Below are 17,018 nucleotides of genomic sequence, written 5' to 3'. Positions count from 1 at the left end.
TTAACCACTCTACATAGTTCATATTAGCAAACTATAGCTTTGGCAAGTCGTTTAGGACATCTGCTTTGTGCATGACATGAGTCATTTTTCCAACAATTGTTTACAGACAGACTGTTTCACTTTTAATTGACCATATCACAATTCCAGTGGGTCAGAAGTTAATGGTGCCTTAAAGCAGCTTGGAAAATTACAGAAAATGATGTCAAGCCTTTAGGCAATTAGCCAATTAACTTCTGATAGGCTAATTGGAGTCAATTGGAGGTATACCTGTGGATGTATTTTAAGGCCAACCTTCAAACTCAGTACCTCTTTGCTTGACATCATGGGAATATAAAAATAAATCAACCAAGACCTCAGAAAAACAATTGTGGACCTCCATAAGACTGGTTCATCCTTGGTAGCAATTTCCAAACACCTGAAGATACCACGTTCATCTGTACAAACAACAGTATGCAAGTATAAACACCATGGGACCATGCAGCCATCATACCACTCAGGAATGCTCAGGAAGGAGACACATTCTGTCTCCTAGAGATGAACGTAGTTTGGTGCGAAAAGTGCAAATCAATCCGAGAACAAGTAGAAACAGGAAGACAAGTATCCATATCCACAGTAAAACAAGTCCTATATCGACATAACCTGAAAGGCTGCTCAGTAAGGAAGAAGCAACTGCTCCAAAACCACCATAACAAAGCCAGACTTCAGTTTGCAAGTGCACATTTGGACAAAGATCTTACTTTCTGGAGAAATGTCCTCTGGTCTGATGAAACAAAAATTGAACTGTTTGGCCATAATGGCTATCGTTATGTTTGGAGGAAAAAGGGTGAAGATTGCAAGCCGAAGAACACCATCCCAACCGTGAATCATGGGGGTGGCAGCATCATGTTGTGGGGGTGCTTTGCTGCAGGAGGGACTGGTGCACTTCACAAAATAGATGGCATCATGAGGCAGGAAACTTATGTGGATATATTGAAGCAACATCTCAAGAAATCAGCTATGAAATTAAAGCTTGGTCGCAATTGGGTCTTCCAAATGGACAAAGACCCCAAGCATACCTCCAAAGTTGTGGCAAAATGGCTTAAGGACAACAAAGTCAAGGTATTGCAGTGGCCATCACAAAGCCCTGACATCAATCCGATAGAATATTTGTGGGCAAAACTGAAAAAGCGTGTGCGAGCAAGGAGGCCTACAAACCTGACTCAGTTACACCAGTTCTGTCTGGAGGAATGGGCCAGAATTCCAGAAACTTATTGTGAGAAGCTTGTGGAAGGCTACCCAAAATGTTTGATCCAAGTTAAACAATTTAAAGGCAGTGTTACCAAATACTAACAAAGTCTATCTATAGTGCATTCAGAAAGTATTCAGACCCCTTAATTTTTTTCACATTTTGTTATGTTGCAGCCTTATGCTAAAATATTTTATTTTTTTCACGTTAATCTACACTCCATACCCCATAATAACAAAGCAAATACCAGATTTTTGATAACTTTGCAAATTTATTAAAAAGAAAAACTGAAATATCACATTGACCTAAGTATTCAGACCCTTTGCCATGACACTTGAAATTTATCTCAGGTGCATCCCATTTCTCTGGATCATCTTTGAGATGTTTCTACACATTGAGTGGAGTCCACTTGTGGCAAATTCAATTGCAAATCATGTCCAGTCAAAGGCACACACCTGTCTATATTAGGTCTCTCAGCTTAATATGCATATCAGAGCAAAAAGCAAGCCATGAGGTCAAAGGAACTGCCTGCTGAGCTCAGATATAGGATTGTGTCGAGGCACAGATCTGGGGAAGGCTACAAAAAAATTTCGGCTGCATTGAAGGTTCCCAAGAGCACATTGGCCTCCATCATTTTAAAATGGAAGAGGTTTGGAACAACCAGGACTCTTCCTAGAGCTGGCTGCCCAGCCAAACTGAGCAATTGGAGGAGAAGGGCATTGGTAAGAGAGGTGACCAAGAACCTGATGGTCATCATGTGTGGAGATGGGAGAAACTTGCAGTAGGACAACCTACACTGCAACACTCCACCGATCTGGGCTTTATGGCAGAGTGGCCAGATGGAAGCCTCTCCTCAGTGCAAGACACATGAAAGCCTGCTTGGAATCTGCAAAAAGTACCTAAAGGTCTCAGTCTTTGAGAAACAAGATTGTCTGGTCTGATGAAATGAAGATTGAACTGTTTGGCCTCAATTCCAAGCATCATGTCTGGAGAAAACCAGGCACGGCTCATCACCTGCACAATACCATCCCAACGGTGAAGCATGGTGGTGGTAGCATCATACTGTGGGGGTGCTTTTCATTGGCAGGGACTGGGAGACTGGTCAGGGTTGAAGGAAAGCTGAAGGCAGCAAAATAAAAAAACAGAGAGTCCTTAATAACAACCTGGTCCAGAGTGCTCAGGACCGCAGACTGGGCTGAAAATTCACCTTCCAACAGGACAATGACCCAAAAGACAGCCAAGAAAAGGCAAGAGTGGCTTAGGAACAACTCTGTGAATGTCCTTGAGTGGCCCAGCCAGAGCCCGGACTTGAACCCAATCGAACATCTCTGGAGAGACCTGAAAATGGCTGTCCACTGACACACCCCATCCAACCTGACAGAGCTTGAGAGGATATGCAGATAAAAATGGCAGAATCTATCTATCTATCTTGCCACAATATCATAAATTTCACACCGGTGCGGTGTTCTTGTTCAAACCGACTAACACTGATATTACCGCTGGTTGGACGCTAAGTGGTACTATGGGGTAATTTTCATTAAGCAAAAGCCTACACGATAATGCAAGGCAGCTTGATTTCAAACTTTGAATGTCCATCTGTCCATCCACAGTATCTATCCATCTATCTATCCATTCATCTACAGTATCTATCCATCTACAGTATCTATCTGTCTGTCCGTCCATCTGTTCCTCATTCTGTCTCTGTCTATATGTAAATATCTATCCTTCTATCTGTCTATGAGGAAAATAGTGCTTCCCTGTCTACCAATCACTTTGAGTGATTTAAAAGAGTGCACTCATAAAAAGTGACATAATCCATTGCAAAAAGTTCAACTCACCTTACTCTTGCATTAAGATTTCCTTAGTAAAACATACTCTTAGCAGTTTTGTGAATAGCTTTTACTGCAAGCAAAAACTCTTAGCTAGGAACTCTTTGGAGAACTCCTAGTGGTAAGATACAAATCTTTATAAATATGGGCCCTGGGTCTTAAAGGGTTTAATATTAGTCTTGGTTTTAAAGGGATTCAGTACTGGTCTGGGTTTTAAGGAGATTCAGTACTGTTCTGGGCCCGTATTCACAAAGATTTTATCTTACCAGTCAGAGTTCTCCAAAGAGTTCCTAGCTAGGAGTTTTTGCTTAAAAGTTATTCACAAAACTGATAAGTTTTACTAAGGAAATCTTAATGTAAGAGTAAGGTGGAGTTGACCTCATTGATATGGATGACATCACACTTTTTGTGCACGCTCTTTTAAATCGGCCAAAGTGGATGTTAGGCATTAGAGGTGTAAATCGGACGTTTCATCACAATATGATCTTGTATCGATTGTCTTGGCCTGTGATCTGATATTTGCAGATACTTCAAAGTCTGCGATACGATTTTGATTTGATTTGATTCAGGGCCCTGCGATCGATATTCCGATATTATGTGCCTATTTTACACAATTAGTAAAAAAAAATGTTGCCCTCAAATGTGACCAAAATATAATTTGAATATTTTATTGAGCTCTCTGAAAAGTGCAAATTTAGTATCCACATTGGGACATCCAAAAAAAAATAAGGTACTTCAGATGTTGAAAAAAAGTATACAGATAATAATATAAAAAAATAACGTCACACACAAGTGATCATCAATCATTTGATTACAGCTTATTTTTCAGTTTAATCCAATTCAAAGTACTTACATACCCGTGACATGTTCCCAACTATCCGTGCTATCTGCAGTTTTCTTGACTATAACTTCCACAGTTGCAATGAAAAATTCTGTTACAGTTAACTGGGATAAATGTTAGTAAGGGTGTTGATGTGTAGATGTGTAAAGTCTTACAACTGATGCTAGTGCTGAGCAGGTGATTTCTCTTTCCCTCGTTAGTGCTGTTCAGAATGTCAGCGTTGTCAAGATGTTTCACATGGTTGAACTTCTCCATGGTACTTTAAAATAGCACATTCTCATGTAATAGTCAAATGGGTCGCATGCGCAACAATATCAATGGAAGCCAAAATTAACTGTGCATGTGAGCCACTCTGCGTTTGTCACGAGAGCTTGCATTTTAAGGAGCGCCCGGTTGATGCGCTCGCACGGATCCTGTCAATGGAGCTCACGTTTTGCGGGAAGCCTGATTGACGCGTGCACATGCCACATGGATAGCAGAGCACAATTTGGCTTCAAAGGCCCCGCACACATCTGTGTCCCACATGAAATGTGTATTTAGCGCTCAAAGTGAAATGAATGTAAAAATGTTGCTTCATCGCCTGACGGAAATGCGTACGGACATGGCTGACATAAGAGTATTAAAATAAAGGTACATCTTTAAAAAAAAAATGTCTATATCGATATTACGCATTGTATCGATAACATTGGAGCGTTGGTTATTGGAGCGATGCATCGATCCAGATCGATGAATCATTACACCCCTAGTAGACATGAAGCACAATTTGTCAGCAAATTCTTCATAGACAGCTGGCTGGCTGGATGTTTTTTCTTTTTATTAATATTTCGTCATCCTGTGTTGGTGCAATGAAACAAGCGTGCATCCCGTCTACTGTTTCAACACCGGGTAGCCCCGCGATGACCGTGAATGCCGCCTTATTTCTCTGAAACAAGCGCGCATCTGCAGGAAAACATACACTATAAATTGTCGGACAATGTGGGGTCTGAAGAGGGCATAAATAGTTTGATAGATGATTCTGATAACGGATGACAGAAACTCCCAATTTATCTGCACAATGGTTTCATTTTGCCTGTGGCCAGAGCATGCGCGCATTTCAAAACCTTTATCTCTGGTGTAATTGGGTTGTTTCGGTTCGTGGGAGAGGTAACTGCATCTCTAACTGACTTTTCAATAATAAAAACAATACCTTTTTTAAAGGTCAATTTCAATATTAAAATGTTTATAATATCATAATGTTTTATTATTAAAATACTGTAATAACACCTTCAGGTTCGGGTATGGAAAATGAGGAGACGGGGAGCAGTGACACACTTCAGGTCAGGCTTTTATTCTCTTCTGTGCAGAAGATACACTCTTTCAGGGTTTTCACTCAGATCAATAATTCACTCTCAAAAATAAACAAACTTCTTCACAAACACTCAATAGCTTCCACATGTAATGGAAACAGTTTGACAGTGCTGCACACTTGTTTCTCTCTCTCTCACTTCTGGCGTGTTCAGCTGTTTTAAGGCATCTCTCCTATCACTGTAATGAGAAACAGCTGTTAGAAATTGTCAACTAGCTTGACGAGCCACACCACACCCTCTCTCTCCTGCAGACAGACACACGACCACACTCCCATCACCAGAAATATATTGACTCAATTGCGATTCCTTTTTAAAAGGTTTATGTCATAATAATGTTCTAAAACATTGTTTTTAATGTGGATTGAATACAGCAGGCATGATTCAAATCATTTGTGAGTCAGTCTTAAGGATTTAGAAGTCCTCAGAAGTCTTCTAAGCTTTCGTGGGTTTAGGAGACACTTTTAGCATTAAAATGCTTCATGAATTACTCTTAGATGAAACTTTTATGAGTCCTAAAATTAGGAGTGACACGCCCATAATTTTTAAGAGTTGCTCCAAAATTTCGGTGTTAGGAGCTACTTTTAGCCTTAAGATTTTTTTGAGAATACGGGCCCTGGATTTTAAGGTGATTCAGTACTGGTCTAAGTTTAAAGGGGGTTCCGTACTGGTCTGGATTTTAGGGAATTTAGTTTTTGTCACAGACTGGCCTGACTGTGTCTCTCCTGACTGCCTGTTTGTCTCATCTGAGTGTTTTCCTGTGTTGGTTTTGCCTCTCACTCCCTCGTGTCTTCCAGGTGTCACATGGAAAACGCCAGCTCCGTCACCCGGACAACAGCTCATTCTCCAATTAATCCATCAGTGGCGGCACCTGCTCCCTATCAACTCTTTCCTTCTTAAGGTCCCGTCATGTTGAGTCCTATGTTGAATCGTTTGTTATTATTATGGTTTGTTTTTTGTATCTCCAGTCGGTCGGTTCCTGTACCTGTTATTTAACTCGGTCTTATTCAGAACTTGTTTTCCAGTGTTTTAGTTCTGTCGGTTTTTCTCCATTGTGAGATTTTTTTTTTGGTTTGTACTTTAATAAATCCATTTTCATTGCATCCCTGTGTTTGGATCCGAAAGGAACCGGTCTCTCAAAGTACCGCCCAGCTCAACCACACCATGGCCAGCTCACAGAACGGTCATGGTTTTGGCATCTATGCTATGGAGCTGGTCAGTGAGCCTCACAGGTGGTGCTTTGACAAGACCCAGTTGAAACAGCTCTTCCTTTCGGGCTTGAACAATCCGCATGCGCAAGATTTTTGTTTTAGCCTTTTGGGATCTGGTGGACCATGTCTGCACCCTTGCAGAAGTTGAAAACCTGCCGCAGAGATGGAACACCAGATCCAAGAACCCCTCTCAGCCCGTGCCGTTTCCCCCCAGGCACTTCTCAGACCCTGTCCCCTACCTTGACCATCCTCCGAGGCCTCTGGACCCCGCCCCTAACTTAGTTACCTCCATGGTTTCCCCCACCCTCGGCTAGTTCTGCCTGCTGCGCTCTTGTCTATGTTTCCTGCCCTGTCTTAGTCTGTTTTTGTGTCTGTGTTTGGTCTTTGTCTTTGATCTTTCCCTTTTGGAATGTCAGGAGGTGTCCCTTTGAGGGGGTAGTGTCATGATCCTGTCACTTTGTCAGTCATGTTTATTGTGGTGACAGGATCCTGACACTCAAGTTCTGTGTCTGTGCTGAGCGCATGGCTCTTTGGTCTGTTTTGTGTTTCATGTTAAGAGCCTGGTGTCTGGATCCTGACTCTCCTGTCTGGTTCAGTTTTGGTTCTGGTGTCGGAATCTGGACACTCATGCTCCATGTCTTGTCTTTCTTCCCACCCTCTCTCCCTGGTCAGTCCCTCTAGTGTTGGTGTGTTGTGGACGCCAGGATATATATATATTTCCCGACATAAAACCAATGTCACCTAACAATAACTGATTTTGAGTTCCAGTGTTTTAAAATAAAATATCAAACAGAATGAAATTTCATTGCACCATTTGTAATTCAGTAATATGAGATAATTGGTCAGGGGTCTGAATACTTTTGAAAGGCACTGTATATATACTGTGTGTGTGTGTGTGTGTGTGTATTAGTGCTGTCAGTAGGTTACATTTTTGAAAAGCGATTGCAGATTTAGAAAATGCTGAAATTTTACACTATATATACTTTTCCTGTCAAAATGCATTATCTCTATTTTAGGAAAGAGAGAAAAACAATATGTAACAATATGATGGTTTATTAACATTTTCCAAATAAAGCCTTACACAGTATAAAGATAGAAAAGCTGTAAAATAGCACCAATTTAAGATACATTTAACGTTTCCCAAAGTCTAAGTGGGAGTTTGACTTATTGAAAGTACTAGTGCCCACATTGGTTGCATATTCATTGCATTGGGCATTAAACCTCTTAAACTCTCATCCTCCACAATATTAATCAGCCGGTAGATTGTTGCTATCCGCTTTCCTATGTCAATCTGTATTCATGATTCGCACCAGGGTGGCAAGGCCAGCACCTCAGAACTCCACGCTTGCAGACAAAAATGTCTCATTCTGCGTTTTGGTGATAGTTAAGACTTGACGTGCTTTTGTAGTAATTAAAACACATCTTACATAGGTCCCATCTAGGCTTTTTTTTTCATCAAATAGCGTTCCTTTCTCCATTTCCATCATTTGAAGGAAGCGCTGTTGTGTTTGTGATGTGTCCGTCAGTGGAATGCCTCCAAGCGGACACATTACAAAGGTTCTGCCCTCCCAAGAAGTGTTGGTTAATGCTATATTAACGGTAAATGTGTTAATCATGATTAAGAAAAATTAAACTTTAATTAATCGCATGCGTTAATGCCAACAGCACTAATATATATATATATATATATATATATATATATATATACACACAGACACATATATACACACTGGCGGCCAAAAGTTTGGAATAATGTACAGATTTTGCGCTTATGGAAAGAAATTGGTACTTTTATTCACCAAAGTGGCATTCAACTGGTCACAATGTATAGTCAGGACATTAATAATGTGAAAAATTACTATTACAATTTGATTTTTTTTTTTTTTTTTTCTCAGAACTTCTTAAACTACTTCAAAGAGTTCTCATCAAAAAATCCTCCACATGCAGCAATGACAGCTTTGCAGATCCTTGGCATTCTAGCTGTCAGTTTGTCCAGATTCTCAGGTGACATTTCACCCCATGCTTCCTGTAGCACTTGCCATAGATGTGGCTGTCTTGTTGGACACTTCTCACGCACCTTACAGTCTAGCTGATCCCACAAAAGCTCAATGAGGTTAAGATCCATAACACTCTTTTCCAATTATCTGTTGTCCAATGTCTGTGTTTCTTTGCCCACTCTAATCTTTTCTTTTTGTTTTTCTGTTACAAAAGTGACTTTTTCTTTGCATTTCTTAAGGCCTGCACCCTTGAGTGTTCTCTTTACTGTTGTACATTAAACTGGTGTTGAGCGGGTAGAATTCAATGAAGCTGTCAGCTGAGGACATGTGAGGTGTCTATTTCTCAAACTAGAGACTCGGATGTACTTATCCTTTTGTTTAGTTGTACATCTGGCCTTCCACATCTCTTTCTGTCCTTGTTAGAGCCAGTTGTCATTTGTCTTTGAAGACTAGTGTACACCTTTGTTTGAAATCCAGTTTTTTGGCAATTTCAAGTATTGTATAACATTCATTCCTCAAAACAATGATTGACTGACGAGTTTATAGAGAAAGCTGTTTCTTTTTTGCCATTTTTGATTACCTTAAGACATGCCAGTCTATTGCATACTATGGCAACTCAAAAACAAACACAAAGACAATGTTAAGCTTCATTTAATGAACCAAATAGCTTTCAGCTGTGTTTGTTATAATGGCAAGGGATTTTCTTGTACCAAATTAGCAATTTAGCATGATTATTCAAGGATAAGATGTTGGAGTGATGGCTGCTGGAAATGGGGCCTGTCTGGATTTGATAAAAAATTCCTTTTTTTTCAGGGGGCCTGGGTAGCTCAGCAAGTAAAGACACTGACTACCACACCTGGAGTCACAAGTTCAAATCCAGAGCGTGCTGAGTGACTCCACTCAGGCTTCCTAAGCAACCAATTGGCCCAGTTGCTAGGGTGGGTAGAGTCGCATTGGGTTAACCTCCTCATGGTTGCTATAATGAGGTTCTCGCTCTCGGTGGGGCATGTGGTGAGTTGTGCATGGATCCTGCGGAGAATAGCATGAAGCCTCCACATGCTCCACACACATATACACACAATTGAAGTCAGAAGTTTACATACACTTAGGTTGAAGTAATTAAAACTCATTTTTTAATCACTCCACAGATTTAATATTAGCAAACTGTAATTTTGGCAAGTCGTTTAGGACATCTACTTTGTGGATGACACAAGTACTTTTTCAAACAATTGTTTACAGACAGACTGTTTCATGTTTAATTGAATATATCACAATTCCAGTTGGTCAGAAGTTCACATACATTAAGTTAACTGTGCCTTTAAGCAGCTTGGAAAATTCCAGAAAATGATGTCAAGCCTTTAGACATTGAGCCAATTAGCTTCTGATAGGAGGTGTACTGAATTGGAGGTGTACCTGTGGATGTATTTTAAGGCCTACCATCAAACTCAGATCCTCTGCTTGACACCATGGGAAAATCAAAAGAATGAGCCAAGACCTCAGAAAAACAATTGTGGACCTCCACAAGTCTGGTTCATCCTTGGGACCAATTTACAAATGCCTGTAGGTACCACATTCATATGTACAAACAATAGTACACAAGTATAAACACCATGGGACCACGCAGCCATCATACCACTCAGGAAAGAGACGCATTCTGTCTCATAGAGATGAATGTAGTTTGGTGCGAAAAGTGCAAGTCAATCCCAGAACAACAGCAAAGGACCTTGTGAAGGTGCTGGAGGAAACAGGTAGACAAGTATCTATATCCACAGTAAAATGAGTCATATATCAACATAGCCTGAAAGGCTGCTCAGCAAGGTAGATGTCACTGCTCCAAAACTGCCATAAAAAAGCCAGACTACAGTTTGCAAGTGCACATGGGGACAAAGATCTTAATTTTTGGAGAAATGTCCTCTGGTCTAATGAAACAAAAATTGAACTGTTTGGCCGTAATGACCATCATTATGTTTGGAGGAAAAAGGGTGAGTCTTGCAAGCCGAAGAACACCATCCCAACCGTGAAGCATGGGGGTGGCAGCATCATGTTGTGGGGGTGCTTTGCTGCAGGAGGGACTAGTGCATTTCACAAAATAGATGGCATCATGAGGAAGGACAATTATGTGGATATATTGAAGCAACATCTCAAGACATCAGCCAGGAAGTTAAAGCTTGGTCACAAATGGGTCTTCCAAATGGACAATGACCCCAAGCATACCTCCAAAGTTGTGGCAAAATGGCTTAAGGACAACAAAGTCAAGGTATTGGAGTGGCTATCACAAAGCCCTGACCTCAATCCGATAGAAAATTTGTGGGCAGAACTGAAAAAGCGTGTGCGAGCAAGGAGGCCTACAAACCTGACTCAGGTACACCAGTTCTGTCTGGAGGAATGGGCCAAAATTCCAACAACTTATTGTGAGAAGCTTGTGGAAGGCTACCCAAAATGTTTGACCCAAGTGAAACAATTTAAAGGCAATGTTACCAAATACTAACAAAGTGTATGTAAACTTCTGACCCACTGGGAATGTGATGAAAGAAATAAAAGCTGAAATAAATAATTCTCTCTACTATTATTCTGATATTTAACATCTATCACATTATTTAGCTACAACAATTTAAGAAACACACCATAACATTTCCTTGGTAAAGTGATTGTTTTTTTGTTTTGTTTTTCGGCATACTGTAAATTGACAGTTTCCTTGTGCATTATTGGACTATGCTTGGTGAATACAATTAACACAGTTTCAATTGCAGCCCAAGTGGTCGTTAAATCGTTCAATAAATCGTTTAAAACTGTCACTAGTTTGTGAATGCACACCTGGTGAATGTACCCTTATGTAAAACTGTGAAAACATAGGTCTATATATATATATATATATATATATATATATATATATATATATATATATATATATATATATATAAAATGCACCCATTCAAATAGCTGCATGATGCAATTGTAACAATTTTGAGTTGTCAATGAGCGATCATATTGCTTCAAAGATGTGTCTCATATAATGTACTGAAAACTGTGTTCTTTTACTATAAACTGGTGTATGAATTTTCCAAAAATGTTATTGCAAATAGTATACCATTGCTTGTTTGTTTGTTTTTTCCTCTTTTTTTTTTTCTTTAATAGATGGAAGCATTCATAGTTTGTTCAGTTGAGGGAAATGCAATTCCAAATATATGTCTTGGCATTTGGAGTTGCTGCTAGCTTTAGCATGTTAGCTAGTACGGCTTGGTAAAAATACTGACTTTCAAATTATTGATTGTTAAATTCTTAACTTTAAAGTTTGCAGTTTTTCTGTAGAGTTGATTATTATATATGTTAAATAATTAACAATTAACTGCATGATTTGGGCCCTGTTAATATTTAAAATTATTATTATTATTATTATTCATGACAGACATCATAACTTAAATATATACAAATATATAATTTTAATCAAACTGAATTGAAATTGGGAATTGAATCGAGAGCGATATTTAATCAAATCAAGAATTCTGTATCGAAACCCAGCCCTATCAGCTAACCTATTTTAAGTGCCAAAAATGACTTTTGAGATATTTCAAGGTGTCATCTTCTCAGCAGAAGTTTCCTTATGTGCTATGTTATATGCTTGCACTGTTTACACTGTACAATAAGTATGTTGCACACCAAATAGCTGATAACAATCAAAAACTTGCTTTTTCAAAATAGAATGGTGACATAAGAAACATGCTTTTACATGAAATTTGGCATCATCAGATTATTCTCTGCTTTTGACATCAAAATGTAAACAGTCTTGCACACAAAACGTGCACATTGGATCAGCCATTAAGAATGCAGGTGAAGCTGTTTACATACAATGCAAAATCAGGGAAATGGGCAAAAATATATGTGTGTGTGCCAACAGTGTTTGCTTGAACCGTTTATGACCTTACCCCAATAAAAGAACAGTGTTTATCAAGCATAATCAGTGTAAGAACATTCATATAAACGTGCTCAATGTCAGAACTGAATTATAACCAAAATCTGTCTCTTAGACTACAATTTGTTCTGTAATAAGAAAGGCTTGGCCTTCACGATGATCAGGTTCAAAGAAATAGTATTTAATAACCCACATTTTTGTACAATCAAAAACCATTGAAGCCATTTTTCTGAGTTTCAATTTTGGGCATACTGTAGTTACTACGTTTTGGCTTTGTAGGAAGAATAGTACAGAAGTACAGTATACCAAATTGGACAGACCTCAAGAAAACCAATGCAATGCTTTTGAAATGTTATATTCTAAATACTCACCTAAAAAAGACACCCACCATAGATGTCCCTGCCCACACATTACCGCATAATTTGATTCAAAAGAGTAGGTCAAACAAGGATAAACCAAACTAGCTCCCAAGAAACTTTGACGTGTTGCATCCACCCGTCTGCTCTTCCTCCCTGTCTAAGTTGTGTGTCTTTTCCCACCAAAGTCTCGGTTGTATGTCCTGAGGCACCAAGACTGACAGGAAGTATCTATCTGGCATGTCTGCAGTAATTAGCACTCGTTCCTTCAGAATAGAGTCAGGACTGGGGTGTCACTCATGTGAAAGCGTCTGGTCAGATACGGAGCAATTTGCTAAGCAGAATTTGTCATGGAATGTTGCCAGACAGTTTGCCAAAGGATTATAGGGTAAACAACAATGTGCATGTATTGTCTTTTCTCTGTTGGTTTGATTCGTATTGCATGAATTTATTTAACGTTATTTGAAGTTTAATATTATTGATGTTGAGGTACCAGTCTCATTCTTAGATTCAAACATTTTAAATTAGCCTCCATTAGTTTTTGGAAGCTAATAGACAATTTTATTGCTGACTAAACATTGACAAAATTCTATTTTGTTCAGTTTCAATTTCACTATAAATATTGTTCCAAAGCAGCTAAAATACAATAAAATATTTGCACAGTTGTATGTGACAACATCATGAATCTTCTTCTTAAGTCATTATAGAAGAGTCAGTCTGTTTTATCATACAATTTTGTTTGATAAATGCTGGTTATGTTTTGTGTCACCAACATTGATGTCCAATGTTGAAATTGGGTCCTGACAAAAAAACAGTTGAGTGCTGTCATGTGTTGCATTTACGTTTTGCTTGAATCAGTCTCAAAATACACAATTTCATCTACGGCCTTTGACAAATCTTCTGACGTTTACGATTTCTGACTTTGTTTATTATTTCTGGGCTATCAAACTGTTTTCTGATGTTGAATGCAAGATGATCCCAAAACCGCAACTTCAAGCTGTCTTAGACCAGTAATCCCACTTATATCACAATGGCAAGACAAGGGCAGTGTGGGTCATTATGTAATGAAAGTCACATAAGGGCAATAGATGTACAGGCCAGATGGGAATACTTAGTGACAAACCATGCTGAATTCAACATTAGGGAACGTGGGGCCAAATGCTGCCTCATGAATGAATTTGACCCAAGTGGAAGATATACAGAGAAAAATATTTTCATTTATCCAGGTGTAAGAGAGGTATTTGGATGTAAATCAGTCATTCAAGTCAGCCTCTTCATGGTTTTCATTCAAAGTACACATTAATGTAAGTGCTTATGCAAGTGTACACAAATTCGGGAAGTGCTGGGTTCTGAAGTGAGGTGTCCAGGGAAGTGAGTGAATATAATACATTTCTTAACTATAGTAGTTTCTGCATTTTTATATTTTGTAATTATAGTTTCTACATGTATTTATTTTCATAGTAGATAATACTAACTGTGGTAGTGAGAAGCTATGCATGGTTTAATATATGGTTACCTTGTCTAATTACAAATACCACTGTTAAAACTATGGATACTATGGAAGAATTATTGTAATTTTTCATAAAACAAATATTGTAAAAAATAAATATGGACCAAACTATCAGTTTTCCTTCAATGTAAAATCTGTCCTATTGCTGTTTGATTGTAGGAAGTAGTAACTTGCTTTGTTTGCATTTTAAGACATTCCAAAAGATAACTGTACTTCATCAGAGTTCAAGATGGTGCCAAGTATGGCTGCTGCGTTGCGAGCTCCGACCCAATATTGCAGTTTTTTGTTTGTTTTGTCTACAATTCTAATGTTCCCTATCTGTCACTCACTCGACGTTGTGTCGATGTAGTGACACTAGGGGTCACTCTTGGGAGCCCGAGACACCTCTGGTCTTTGATAAAAGGCCAATGAAAATTGGCGAGTGGTATTTGCATGCCACTCCCCCGGACATACGGGTATAAAAGGAGCTGGTATGCAACCACTCATTGAGATTTTCTCTTCGGAGATGAACGGTCATGCTCATTGAGCTGAATAATACTGTTCATTCACCTCTGCTGGATCTGACGGCGCATTTCAGCGGCTTCTCCCTCCTCTGCACTGGTGCACTGCAGAGAATGCCCCTGGGCGCTTCGGCAGAAAAAACTAGAGAGTATATTTCCTGAAAGAGCTTTTCCCCTCTAAAAGAGTATATATTTCTCTAAAAGAGCGCACACAAGGAACGTCTTTTTAAAGACGTGTCTTTTTAAAGATGCCTTTCCGATTGTGGGTTATTCCTGGTTGCGGTCGTTATCTCTCAACTTCGGATGGTCATGATCGCTGTCTTTCGTGTCTGGGCACGACCCACACGGAAGCAGCGTTTGTGAATGGTTCATGTTCTCACTGCGAGAACATGACCATGGCAACGTTGCGGTCGCGGCTTGCTTTCGTAAGAAAGTTCCCCCGCTTTCACTACCCTCGATGGCGGGTCGGCCAAGGGCTATACGGCGGTTCCCCCGATGGATAAGGTGCTCGCGGTGCACCTATGCCTGCAGAGCGCCGCCACCTGGTGCGGATGCCCTAAGCTCCCATCCAAGCCCTGTAGGCTCACGTCATCCCTGACGGCTAAAGCCTACAGTGCTGCTGGACAAGCCGCCTCTGCCCTGAACGCCATGGCTCTCCTGCAGGTCCACCAAGCCAAGGTGCTGAAAGAACTGCACGAGGGTAGTTCCGCCCCAGATTTGATGCAGGAACTGCACTTGGCGACCGGCCTCGCTCTTCGGGCGACGAAGGTCACGGCGCGGTCTCTCGGGCGGATGATGGCCACACTAGTGGTCCAGGAGCACCACCTTTGGCTCAACCTGGTCGAGATGGGCAAGGCCGACAAGACACGGTTCCTTGCTGCCCCCATTTCCCAGGCGGGCCTATTCGGTGACACCGTCTAGGAATTTGCCCAGCAGTTCTCGACGGTGAAGCAGCAGACGGAGGCAATCAGGCACATCCTTCCCGGCGCAGCTCAAGATCCCACACCCCGTCTGCTCGTCGCCAAGGGCGTCCCCCTGCGGTGACTGCACCGGCTCCGCTGCAGCCCGCCCCTTCGGCCCGGCCCCGGTGTGGAGCCGACGCCACCCATCTCACAGCCGGTGCTGAAGAACCCACGGAGGTCCTCGAAGCGCCCCTGAGATGGGTGACCCAGGGACGAGGGAACCCACTCACTTGGAGCTGGTAAGAAGACCACTCCATCCCCCAGTGGAGGGCCGGGTGGAAAATCTTTTGTTGCCTTTTTGTTTGATTTCGCCGCATGCCCAAGTGGCTGCGGTACCCAACAGTTCAGCAAAAGAGCGGCTTCCTTCCTCCCTGGGTCACATACCCGGTGTGTACGGTTGTCACCACGACTACCGTCCACAGGCTTTTTCTTGCAGGATTGGCGCTCCAGCAGTGGCCTTTCCACCCCTGAGCGCCCAGCTGTGGCACACAGCCGCCCCCGATGTGGCAGTCTCCATGGGTTACGAGGACAGGCCTCTTCCTCCCCCATCCCAGGCTGTTCCGGGGGTGGTCACAAGGAGCCAGGTAAGCGCTTCGATGTCCCTAGACTCAGCACGGCCACGACATGGCATTCCAGGCCGCATCAGAGTGTGTGTGAACCAACTGGCTGGTGTTTTAATGGACATTTTCAACCTTTCCCTCTCCTTGTCTGTGGTCCCCACATGCTTTAAAACGTCCACCATTGTGCCTGTACCAAAGCAATCCAAAATCACTTGCTTAAATGACTGACATCCTGTTGCTCTGACCCCCATCATCAGCAAATGCTTTGAGAGACTAATCAGAGATTACATCTGCTCTGTGCTGGAAAAAAGGAACACATATGTGAGAACTGTAGACTACAGCTCAGCATTCAACACCATAGTGCCCTCCAAGCTTGGTGTGAAACTCTGGGCTCTGGGCTTAAACAGCTCACTGTGCAGCTGGATCCTGGACTTCCTGTCAAGCAAATGCCAGGTGGTTAGAATGGGCAGCAACATCTCATCACTGACCCTCAACACTGGAGCCCCGCAGGGCTGTGTTCTCAGCCCACTCCTGTATTCACTGTACACACATGACTGTGTGGCAACACACAGCTCCAATGCCATCATTAAGTTTGCTGATGATACAAAGGTGGTAGGCCTGATCACTGACAATGATGAAACAGCCTACAGAGAGGTGCACACTCTGACACGCTGGTGTCAGGAGCACAACCTCTCCCTCAACGTCAGTAAGACCAAGGAGCTTGTGGTGGACTTCAGGAGAAAAGACAGAGAACACAGCCCCATCACCATCATC

Source organism: Myxocyprinus asiaticus, chromosome 8, assembly GCF_019703515.2.
Source record: "Myxocyprinus asiaticus isolate MX2 ecotype Aquarium Trade chromosome 8, UBuf_Myxa_2, whole genome shotgun sequence".
Lineage (NCBI taxonomy): Eukaryota > Metazoa > Chordata > Actinopteri > Cypriniformes > Catostomidae > Myxocyprinus > Myxocyprinus asiaticus.
Note: the sequence above shows the minus strand (reverse complement) of the source record.